Genomic DNA, 12,045 nt, shown 5'->3' with positions numbered 1-12,045 from the left:
CTTTGAGGCCAGTTCTCGGAATTGTGGCAGCTTATGTTCTGGCTACAGTCCAGTCATCATGTAGTTCACTTCTTCCACCTGGTGGGGTTTCAGTATCTATAAGACAGCTCACAGGACATGGCTCAGAATATTATCTATAGCCCTTGGGGAAGAATTAAAAGGTCCTTGACTCTGCTTAATGACTAGTCTTTTATTATTTAGTCTTGTTGGACTGTTTTCCCTAGTTTCTGCATTTCTCACTTCTCAGATTAAACTTATTCTTTATTTTTTAAAATTAATTAATTAATTTATTTTTTTGGCTGACTTGGGTCTTTGTTGCTGCACACAGGCTTTCTCTGGTTGCGGCGAGCAGGGGCTGCTCTTCGTTGTGGTGCGCGGGCTTCTTATTGCAGTGGCTTCTTTTGTTGCAGAGCATGGGCTCTAGCCACACGGGCTTCAGTAGTTGTGGCACATGGGCTCAACAGCTGTGGCTCGTGGGCCCTAGAGCACAGGCTCGGTAGTTGTGGCACACGGGCTTAGTTGCTCTGTGGCATGTGGGGTCTTCCTGGACCAGGGCTCGAATCCGTGTCCCCTGCATTGGCAGGAGGATTCCTAAATACGGTGCCACCAAGGAAGTCCCTAAACTTATTGCTTGGCTAAAGTTTTTCCATAGACAAAATGCAGGCTGGAGACTCCCCTGGCGGTCTAGTAGTTAGGATTCCAAGCTTCCAATGCAGGGAGCACAGATTCAATCCCTGGTCGGGGAACTAAGATCCCACATGCTGCGTGGTGCGGCCAAAAAAAAAAAAAAGGCAGGCTGAGGACATGGGGGGCAAGGACTATAGGGTCCTGCTCCTTTTCAGAACATTCCTTTCAGGGACAGGGTCTCCCCAGTTGCCCCTTGCCTGGAGCCTCTGACTTTTCCAGGCCTTCTCTCTCAGAGAAGGAAAGAGATAGTCTCTTCCTTTCTTGGCCTTTCCTAAGAACAGTGTGAAAACCCCTGAAAAACCCAACAGTGGCTGGGAACTCCCTGGTGGTCCAGTGGTTACGACTCCGTGCTTTTACTGCAGGGGGCCCAGGTTGGATCCCTGGTCGGGGACCTAAGATCCCACAAGCTGCACTGCATGGCAAAAAACAAAACCAAAACGAACATAGTGTCTTTGTGGATCAGGCATCTGAGGTCACTAGCAGCCCCTCATTTGGCCTCCCTCAGTCCCTCAGAGGCCATAGAAGCAGAGTGGCTATTGGCTAGCCCGGTACTTCTGTGATAACTGTCCTCTCCAATTGATGTCAGAATGTTTTATAGAACTCTGAGGATGGGTTGCCCTTATCTATCATCTATCTATCTATCTATCTATCTATCTATCTATCCATCATCTATCTATCTATCTATCTATCTATCCATCATCTATCTATCTATCATCTATCATCTTTAACTCAAGTCCAGGCCAGGCTAATCAGGAAAATAGTGGCAGGATTCTGGGAGGAAATAACAAGGTTTTGTCCCTCATCCATGGATTTGTCCAGTAAAATTCATACAGCAAATGGGTTCAAGTCCTCTGGAAACCTGCTTGAGCCAGAAATAGCTACAGACGGCAGGATTGAGAGCGGAATTCGAGAGAGAAGGCCTAGACTTTTCTTGGTATAGTCTTGTATTTTGGGAATTTTAACTGTTTAGCTGTTCAAAAAATTTTTTAAAGGAAGAAAGGAGGGCTAATAGGAGGAACCCCCGGAGAGTGGTCTCAGGCGCCCCACCCATTGAAGGCAGGAGACGTAAATATGAGAGTTGAGCAGATGGAGCCCAGAAAGCCCTTGTGGTTGGCTTCCCTTCATAGGCCATCCAGGTTCCTTTACTGAGAAGAAAAAGGGGATTTCTTTTTGTTTGTTTGATTTTTGGCCACGCTACATGGCATACAGGATCTTAGTTGCCCGGCCAGGGATCAAGCCCATGCCCCCTGCAGTGGAAGCAAGGAGTCCTAACCACTGGACCACCAGGGAATTCTTTTCTTTTTTTTTAATGAATAAATAAATTTATTTATTATTTATTTTATTGGCTGCGTTGAGTCTGTTGCTGCACACGGGCTCTCTAGTTGCAGCGAGCAGGGGCTACTCTTCCTAGTGGCGCGCGGTTTTCTCATTATGGTAGTTTTTCTTGTTGTGGAGCACAGGCTCTAGGCTCTCAGACTTCAATAGCTGTGGCACGTGGTCTCAGTAGTTGTGGCTCGTGGGCTCTAGAGCACAGGTTCAGTAGTTGCAGCGCATGGGCTTAGTTTGCTCCGCGGCATGTGGGATCTTCCTGGAGCAGGGCTCGAACCTGTGTCCCCTGCATTGGCAGGCAGGTTCTTAACCACTGCGCCACCAGGGAAGCCCCTGCCAGGGAATTGTTAAGGGATTTCTTCATTATGATCCAAAATAGAGATGAGTTTAGGGTGCTGCTTGGCTGCACTTTCTAACCTTCAGAATTCCACTCTGCTGGAGAAAGGCCTTAATTAGGTCAAGTGGCCCGAATTCGACCTGCAGAGCCCATGTCTCTCTTTTTATTTTTATTTTTTAAATTTATTTATTATTTATTTACTTATTTCTATTATTAAAATTATTTATTTATTTTTTCAGTGTCTCTCTTTTTAGAGGGTGATGTTACTGAATTAAAATTCAATTAATCCGAATTTAAGGGCAAGAAAGACGATTTGTGAAAAATCATTAAACAGCACATAAAACCCTTTAAGGAAGGGGGAATACAAGACGTACAGCCTGGCTTTTGTTAAGAGACTTTGGGCCCAATGAGTTAACTTTTTTGAGGAATTTTAACAAGATAGCAGTCAAAGTGGAATTTGTTCGTGTCGTTTATTTAAGGTTTTACAAGGCCTTGCAAAGAGTCCTCCCCTGAGTCTGGACAAGAAGAGAGTTTGGTAACAACGTGGTGAGAGGTGAAATCTTAGGGGGCATTTTGAAACCTGTGAGGAAACCAAACAACTGGTCTGGACACTTCAAAACTATCAGGTCCTGGGGGCTTCCCTGGTCCTCCAGTGGTTAGGACTCCATGCCCCACTGCAGGGGGCGTGGGTTCGATCCCTGGTCAGGGAACTAAGACTCCCCCATGCTGCGGGGTGAGTCCAAAGGAAAAGAAAAAAGTCAGGTCCCTGAAGACTAAAGGAGGGCTGGGGGTCTGCCCTGATTAAAGAAGATTGGAGAGACAGGACCATGAACGGCAGCCTGTGATCCCAGACTGGGTCCTGGGAGGGGAAAAACAAATGCGCCTGGAAAGGACATGATTGAGACAACTGGTGAAATGTGACTACAGTCTGTGGATTAGATAGTAGTCTTGTAGCAATGCTAAATTTCCTGATTTAGATACTGTACTTTGGTTACATAAGATAATGTTTGTATTCTTAGGAAAGGCACAGGAAGCGATTAGGAATAGAGAAAGGCATCGTACCCCCTCCCAAACGGTTCAGGAAAATAATTTTTAATCTATATCTATGCGTATTTTATTTTATATCTATCTGTATTTTATACACAGCTACACATATAACATATATACATGTACAATACAGATATATTATGTACGATACACATATTATATGTATATAATAATACATACATATATATGGGGAGGAAGAGAGGGAGTGATAATGAAAATGGGGAAAAGGTTAACCTCTAGGGATGCTGGGTGAAGAATAGATGGAAGTCCTTTGTATTATTATTGTAATTTTTCTCTACATTTAAAATTCTTTCAAAATACAAAGTGAGCAAAAATAAAAATCAGTAAAACTAAATAAATTAAGAAGAGATAAAAACTACGAAAGAAAAGAAAGAGAGAAAGAAAAAGAGAAAGAAAGAAAGAGAAAGAAAGAAAGAAAAGAAAAGGAAGGAAGGAAAGAAGGAAGGAAGGGAGGAGGGAGGGAGGAAGGAAAGGTGTGTACTAAAGGAAATAGAAAAAATGTTCATGTCTGATGACAACATTTATTGGTTTCCTCCTGCCTGAAAAATGCCCTAAAATAGGTATCAACAGGCTGCACAAGAATTAGGAATTCCCCTAAGAGAGCCTTGTAACCAGGCTGAGAAGACTGACGGCACTTGCCTGCCATCACTGAAAACCCAGGTCATCCATGTGTCCTGAGCCAGCATTCAGTCATGCTGGTGACTTAGCCCTGCCTCCAGGGAGCTGGCAGTTGTATATGGGAGACACACAGGTAAAAGGACTGCAGTATGGTTTGCCAGGAACCAGGACAGCAGCAGGAATGTGGGAGTTTGCTTCTTGGTCTGGGGAGGAAACCAGCCAGAAATGACTTACTCCCCAAGTGGGATACTTAAAGTAGGTTTTGAAGGCTGAGTAGGAGTTTTCCAGTAAAGGGAGGTTGTGAGCAATGGTAGAGGGGACAGTCTGCTGAGCACAGAGGTGGGAGACAGGATGCAATACTGAGTGATGTGTCAGCAAGTGATTTTCCATTGAGCCAAGGCCACAGGCAGGAGGCTGGACAGGTGAGTCATTGGTCACAGGCTTAGAGGAGGCCACAGGTTCTGAGCTGGGGTTGGAGCAGGGATTGCCTCGGATACACAGAAACCACATTTTACACACAAACGGAGGGAATGTCTGGTACAAAAGTGCAGAGGTCAGGAATGAACAAATCCCAAGGTGAAGGTCTGGTAAACACCTTGGAGCCTGGGAGTCTGCCCCAGGTGGGGCTGGGCAAGGTGTTTGCCGCTCACTGGAGCCTGCACCCTTACACTTGAGTCCTCAGCCTAGAGTGCCACAGTCAGGGGCAACCCTGCAAAACAGAAATGACTTTACATATTTATAACAGAGGGGATTGAATCTAACGTTTGGTTGGACAGGTGACAGAACCCAGAGATCAGCCAGAGCAGGAAGTTGCCGCCACTTCTTGCTAGCTGGAGGATCAAAGGAGGGGATGCAGTCATCAGAACCCAGGGGTCCCCTGCTGGAAGCTGAAATCACAGCAAGCCTGGAGATGGAGCCAGGAAGAGATGCAACCATGGCTGGAGACTGGACTTGCTACCCAAGGCAGAGAGAGAGCAGGGGAGAAAGCCCTGGCCTTTCCCTTCTTCCGGCTCTCTAATCAACTACCAGCCTCCTTTTGGCCAAACCCAGCCAGAAGCCAGCTGACTCAGGAACCTGGGGAGTAGAGCCACAAGTATCAGGCCCTCTGCAACTCAGAATGGAGCTGGGAAGGGCCGGGAACAGGTCTGAGGGCACACAGGTCCCAAAGCAGCCTGGTCAGAACTTCTCTGGGAACTGTTTTCTATCTTACTCGTAAGTTGCACCGTCCTTTTAGTACCATGATCGGCGTAAACTCACCCATCATTCTGTAGCTCAAGAAATGGTATCACCAAAAATATCAAATTGTACACGTTAAACATATGCAGTTTACTGTATGTCCAAAAAAAAAAAAGAATTTACTTGAGTTAACACTTTAAAAAAAAGAAAGAAAGAAAAAGGAAAAACAAACAACAACAGAAAGAAAGAAATGGTATCACCACGTATCCAACTGCCCAGGCTGAAAACTTTGGAGTCATCACTACTCACACCTCTTGATTTTTATCTTTCTCTCATCCAAGCCATCAGCACATCTTAGTGGGTCTACTTTCGAAATATAGTGTATTTCATTAATCTGAATAGGCACATTTTTGCATATGGTAAAATGGTATATGCTCCAGTTATCCACTGCTGCTTCACAGACCATTTCAAAACATAGTTGCATAAACAACCACCATTTTACTAATGCTCACAGATTACCTGGGTCTGGAATTCAGACAAAGCACAGCAGAGGTGGTTTGTGTCAGCTTTATGATGCCTGAAATCTCAGCTGGGAAGACCTGAATGGCTGGGGTGACTCTAAGGGTTTGAGGCTAGAATCATCTAGAGATGACTTCATGTACATGTCTGGTTCCTTGGCTGGGATGACATGAATAGTTGGAGCTCTCTGGATATCTATCTATCTATCTATCTATCTATCTATCTATCTATCTATCTATCTATCTATCTATCTATGCATCCATCCATTCATCCATCCATCCATCCATCCATCTATTCATCATCTACCATCTATCGAACTATCTATCCATCTACCAACTATCTATCCATCCATCTATCTATCATCTACCATCTGTCTACCTGTCTTTCTCTCTTTCCATCCATCATTACAAATGTTCAGGACCTTTCCACATGGCCCCTCTATTGTGGCACCTCAGGGTTTCCGGGGTGGGTATCCCACTGAGCAAGGCCTTGTTAAAATATTGTGTTAATTTCAGGTGTACAGCAAAGTGATTCAGCCACATACATATATATATTCTTCTTCAGATTCTTTTCCATTATAGGTTATTACAAGATATTGTATATAGTTCCCTGTGCTATACAGTAGGACCTTGTTGTTTATTTTATATAAAGTTGTGTGTACTGTTAATCCAGAGTTCCCAATTTACTAGCATCTATTTTTTTCTTTTAAAAAGTTTTATTGAGATATAATTGACATACAATAAACTGCATATATTTAGTGTACAATTTGATTTTTTTATGTCACCTATTTTATACATATTACATAGGCTTCAGTAGTTATAGCACATGGGCTCAGTAGTTGTGGCTCACAGGCTCTAGAGCACAGGCTCAGTAGTTGTGGTGCATGGGCTTAGTTGCTCCATGGCATGTGGGTTCTTCCCGGACTAGGGCTTGAACCTGTGTCCCCTGCATGGGCAGGTGGACTCTTAACCACTGCACCACCAGTGAATTCCCTCGTTCCTTTTTATAGCTGAGTAATATTCCACTGTATATATGTACCATATCGTCTTTATAGCATCTATTTTTATCCCAATTTAATAGAAACAGAAAACAAGGCCTAGAGAAAGACTTTTTAGATACAATAACAAAAGCACAATCCCTAAAAGAATAAACAGGCATGGCTCTTGCTTCTTCACCATTCTACTACTAAATTTAAGCCCTTGGGTGTCTGACCTCATTGTTCTAGTTTATGCAATGTCTTTAGAAAATTCTGTGCATTAGTCACTGTGATGGAACCATTGAGCCAGGAATGCTCTGAGTTTATTAGTAGTGATTTGGCCAAAGTTGGTGTCGTAACTTGAGTATGGAAATGTCAAAAAATTAGCGAAGTCTTGGTCTACATATCAACAGACAATTTTGTCAGTATATTTTGCAGCCTCAGTGACAAGTTTCTTCTGAGGTGTTCTAATTCTAGTGTTTTAACCCTTGGCATCTTTAATATTAAGACTTGTCTGCTAGAGATCTTTATTCTTTAAAACTCCCTTTGTTTTTTGCAGAACTATCTGTAACAAAATAGATTCTCCTGCTTTAATATTTTATAGCTTACATCCATACATAAAACCCCATAGCCTTTGAAGATATGAAAAATGGCATCTTTCAGATTTCTAGAAGTTCAAGGGTCATGCAACAAAATAGGAACCCTCTTTACTCTTACGGACCTCATTTCAATATACCATTTACAGTTTGACAGAATTGTATAATTTAATATTTCTTTCATACTCTATTTTTTATTTATTTACTCTGTTTTGGCTAAAGTAGACAGGGGCCAGCCCAGATGCTAAGGGAGGGGTGACAGACTCCACCTCTCAGGGAAAGCCCTGAGTTGGAATAGCCAGGGCCAGGCTAAAGACCCAATAGGTCCTAAGCAGTTGAGTTGGGTGTATGTGGATAGTGGGAAGGCCTTGTGTGGAAGAGTAATGGAAAAGAAGATTTGGGACAGAGCAGAGAGGTCCTTGGCCATCAGGTTAAGCAGTTTGAGTTGACTTCTTTAGGTAAGAGGGAGCCCTTGAAGTCGGGAGCAGGTGGAATGAAGAAGGGTCAGGTTAGGCTGAAAGCGGGATATATAACTTCAATGGCAGAGAGTCTTTCAGCTACAAAAACAGACACTATTTGGAATGAGAAGCTGGTCGGGCTTAATAGTATGTACCGATTTACGTATCTTTTGATTTTCTGCTGTATTTATTCAAAAAACAACTTTTATAGGTTTTTGCTCCCTTATTATGAAAGACACACAGTTTCTTTCATCTTAGAAAGTGTAGGCTGAGGGACTTCCCTGGTGGTCCAGTGGTTAAGGCTCCACGCTTCCAATGTAGGGGGCTCAGGTTCAATCCCTGGTCAGGGAACTAAGATCCCACATGCCAGGTGGTGAGGCTAAAAAAAAAAAAAAAGAAAATGGAGGTTGAGAACTTAGCTTAAACATGGCAGGCCGTAGGCAGCCCCTATGAGGTCTTGAGCTGTGAGTGAGTGACAGGAGACAAGACCACAACTCTCTACTATGGAGAGGAAGAAGGACATGATTGGTTGTCTGAAATGCTGAAGTCCGGCAAGGGGGAGTGATAAGGCAAGGACAAATTTAAGGGGTAGGCAGGCAGTGTGTAAACCACTCTGCTGAATAACCATAATGAAAACAAAGAGCTAATATTTAACTGTGTGCTTGAGCACTTACACGTGATTGGTATTATACTAAGCCCTGTACATTGAGAAGCTCATTTAACCCTGATGAGCTAGGTACTGGCACCAGTCCCCTGCTCTACACAAGAGAAATCGGAGGCACAGAGAGGTTAAGTAACTTGCCCAAGGTCACACAGTTAAGAGTGTTGAGCTGGCATATAAGCCTGGCTGAGCTCTGAACCACCTTTAACCACCCAAGCTGCATGTTGACTTTTACCTCTCATATGTACAATTCAAGCTTCTTTACTATAGTCTGTAAAGTTCTAGGCGACTAGAGCTTATATGATATCCTCTTACTTGTTGCTATTCTGAACTCTGGGTTGTTGAAAGCAGCTGACACACTTCTCATGACTCCAAGGCCACAGTCAGGGCAGAGTTAAGAGCTGGCCCGGTGTGTGGAAGACCATTCCCTTTCAGCTGGCAGGATGTAGACAATGACTCAAGGGTAGTCTGTTTGGCCGGTACCTCTCCCCCCACCCCTCCCCCTGCAACCCCCGCTGGTGTAAAAGAGTTATTGTGATATAATGTTTATTTAATGTTTAAAAAGAATACTCTGGTGATTTATGTATTTAAAAATTATGTGAATGAACCCTGAGGATGATGGTGAAAGGTGCAACTCTGACATCAAAACAAGCGGGTGCACCAAATATTTAATTAAAGGATCAGATGCAAATAGCAGATGCAGACTCACTCCGATGGAAATGTGGGGGAACCCCAACCCCAGGCCTGAGACAACCCCAGGCCTGAGACAGCAGCCTGTCACCTTTGCACACAAAATGTGATTACGGATGAATTCGACAAAGAATGAAAATTTACTGCCTATATAATTTTAGGGCTGGTTTCTTTTAAGAAGTAGCTCCTTATTAAAATATAAATGATTTATTTTCAGGATTCAGAAAGATATATACATACTCTCTTTCTAATGTCAGGGAAAAGTGGACAGCTGTTTGCTCCTCCCTTGCTAAGAAAGGGTGTTTATTAGCTAGGATGGCAATGAAAAATTTAATACTCGTTTATAGCAGGGGACTGTCTTTGGCCTTTCATCTGGATACACAGTTCCTGTTCCTATCATGGATAAGCTACAGCCTCATTAAAATCTCATCCTAATTTGCTCTGTATCACTATACCATATTTTTGAAAATCGTAACTGTATTTGTATACAATTGGGATTAAATCAGTTGCTTAAAAAATTTCCCTCTTTCCTACCTATGGTGAATTAAATCAATGGAAATTAGAAAAGTGATCATTTCACAATTTACACTGCAGCCCTGTTTCCTGGCAATGTCCTGTCAAATCAAGAAAAGAAAGAATGGGGAGCTACTTCATGAAGAGAATCTAAGACCTTTTTTTCTCCTTCTCTTTCTTTTTGGCTTATTCTGAGCAACTGTCCCCAGGAAACTAACCCACCAACTGCTGCCGAGTTTGATTCCTCTTTCTGGAGTCAAGGCCTTCCTGCTCCTCCACAATGTCTCAGCTGACTTTCCATCTCTGCCATCCACTTGCAAGATGTTTAGAGTCATAGTACCAGGAGGACTGCTAATTCTCCCCTCCCCCTCTCTGGTCTTTTTTTTTTTTTTTTAAGCCTTTTTAGATGCTGGTGGGTGGGGCCAACCAAGAGGGAGACAGCAGGTCTGGCCCATCCCTTTTCTGACCCTCTGGGGCCATCTTCCTTCTGGCAATTCTCTTCCCCCATCTGTTTTCCTCTTGTTTTTGTTTTTTTTTTTAAAAAAAAAAGGAAGAAAGAAAGAAAGAAAGAAAGAAAGAAAGAAAGGGAAAGAAATTAAAAACAATCAACAAAAGAAACAAAACCAAAGAATACATACAACACCTCTGCTGAAGCAAGACCAGCGTGGTACAAAATTCTGTAGGAAAATTCATGTGTGAGCATGTACGAGTTTACACGCAGGTCTCAAACTACGGAGGAAACACAAACACATATTGGCAATAGATAGTTGCATGAAAAGCTCCTAATATTTATTTATATTTTTATTTTATATTGGAGTAGTTGATGTACAATGTTGTGTTAGTTCTAATATTTAAAGTAAAATATGTTTACTTCTCTTTCATTGGTCAAAGAAGGAAATCTGTTCTCCCGCCCCCCCCCCCCCCCCGCGCAGTTTTATTGAGATATAATTGACATGTTCTGGGTTTCTTTGATAATAATTTTTGCACTCCTCACACATTTCAGTGAACGTTCCCTGAGCTTAGATTTGCTCCAGGTGCTGAGGAGAGCGTTCCTGCCAGCTGCTGAGGACTTCGGCTGCTGACTTGTCCTAGAATTCTTCCCGTCTCAGGACAGCACTGGGTCCCACGATGGCTTTGTCCCTTTAGGGTGGTGTTTCTGCAGCCTGGGGCCTTCAGCATGTATGTCAGGCAGGTTGATTTAACGGTTCTTTCCAGGTTGATCTTTCCCCAGAAACCTCCCTGAATTCTGCTGAGCAAATTCAGAGGAGGAGCTCGTATTGTGTATATTGTTTTTTTCTTTTTTCTTTCACTTTTATGATACAGGCATGGCTATTTAGTTTGGACACCAAGTTATTTATTTTTCTTTTAATTGAAGTATCATTTACACACAGTGAAATTCTGCACACATCTTAAATGGCAGGTCTATAAGTTTTGACAAATGTACACACAAATATATTTCTACTTCATTACCCCAGAAGGTTCTCTCCTATCCCTCTTCCCAGTCACTACTCCCTCAGCCCAGAGGGTTCTTTTCCTATCCTCAAAGCTTAGTTTTGCCTGTTCTAGAATTTCCTGTATATGGAATCACACACTAAACTTTTTAGTGTCTGGCTCCTTCCTTCTAACGTGATGTTCTTGAGATTCATCCGGGTTGTTGCTCGTAGGAATGGGGCCCAAGATGTCACTCACAGCTTGAGGGTGTTAAGACTGGGACAATTGTTCCACCCGCTGGCCTCCACCCCGGATACCCTCTAAATCCTGGTATGTGGCCCACTCCACTCTACCCAGTCTCTCCAGGGCCCAGCGAGTTCCTCTCCCAGAACCGCCCGGGCAGCCTCGGGGCACCACCCAGATGGCCGCGGGGCCGTCAGCGGGAACCTCCCTGGAACAGCTGCCCTCTGCCCCCCACCTCCCCCCAGTAAAACTCAAAAAGAAACAGGCCCCTCCGCAGATCAAAATTCATATTCGTTTAATTCCAACTGAGTGATGTTTTGGTGTTGATCACAGATATGCAGAGTCCTTAAGAAAACGTAAAAAGAAAAAAAAAAAAAAAAAAAAGGTGGTGGCGGGGGACCCAGATCTCACGGGCAGTGGATATCAGCCTCTTCAGAACCGGGATTCAGAATGAAATCTTTTCTTTTTAAAATAAACGGAAGAGTCGCTCTCCACTCCGCGCTCAGAGGTTTCAAAGGTCGTCACACTGAAGCCCAGGGGCGTTCATCTCCCCTGCGGCCCGGAGAAGGGAGGAGGTTGGAGGGAGGAGGGAGGGCGCACACAAAAGCAAGCCGTGCCGAGAGGGCTAATGTTTCCTGTTTGCCTGGAACCCCCTCCCCTGTGTCCCCTCCCCCAGCCCCCTCCCAGCACTCGGGCGGAAGTGAGTTTGCTCCTTTGGAGATTAAAAGGATTCCGAATTCCGA

The sequence above is a fragment of the Hippopotamus amphibius genome, chromosome 13, assembly GCF_030028045.1.
Source record: "Hippopotamus amphibius kiboko isolate mHipAmp2 chromosome 13, mHipAmp2.hap2, whole genome shotgun sequence".
Taxonomy (NCBI): domain Eukaryota; kingdom Metazoa; phylum Chordata; class Mammalia; order Artiodactyla; family Hippopotamidae; genus Hippopotamus; species Hippopotamus amphibius.
Note: the sequence above shows the minus strand (reverse complement) of the source record.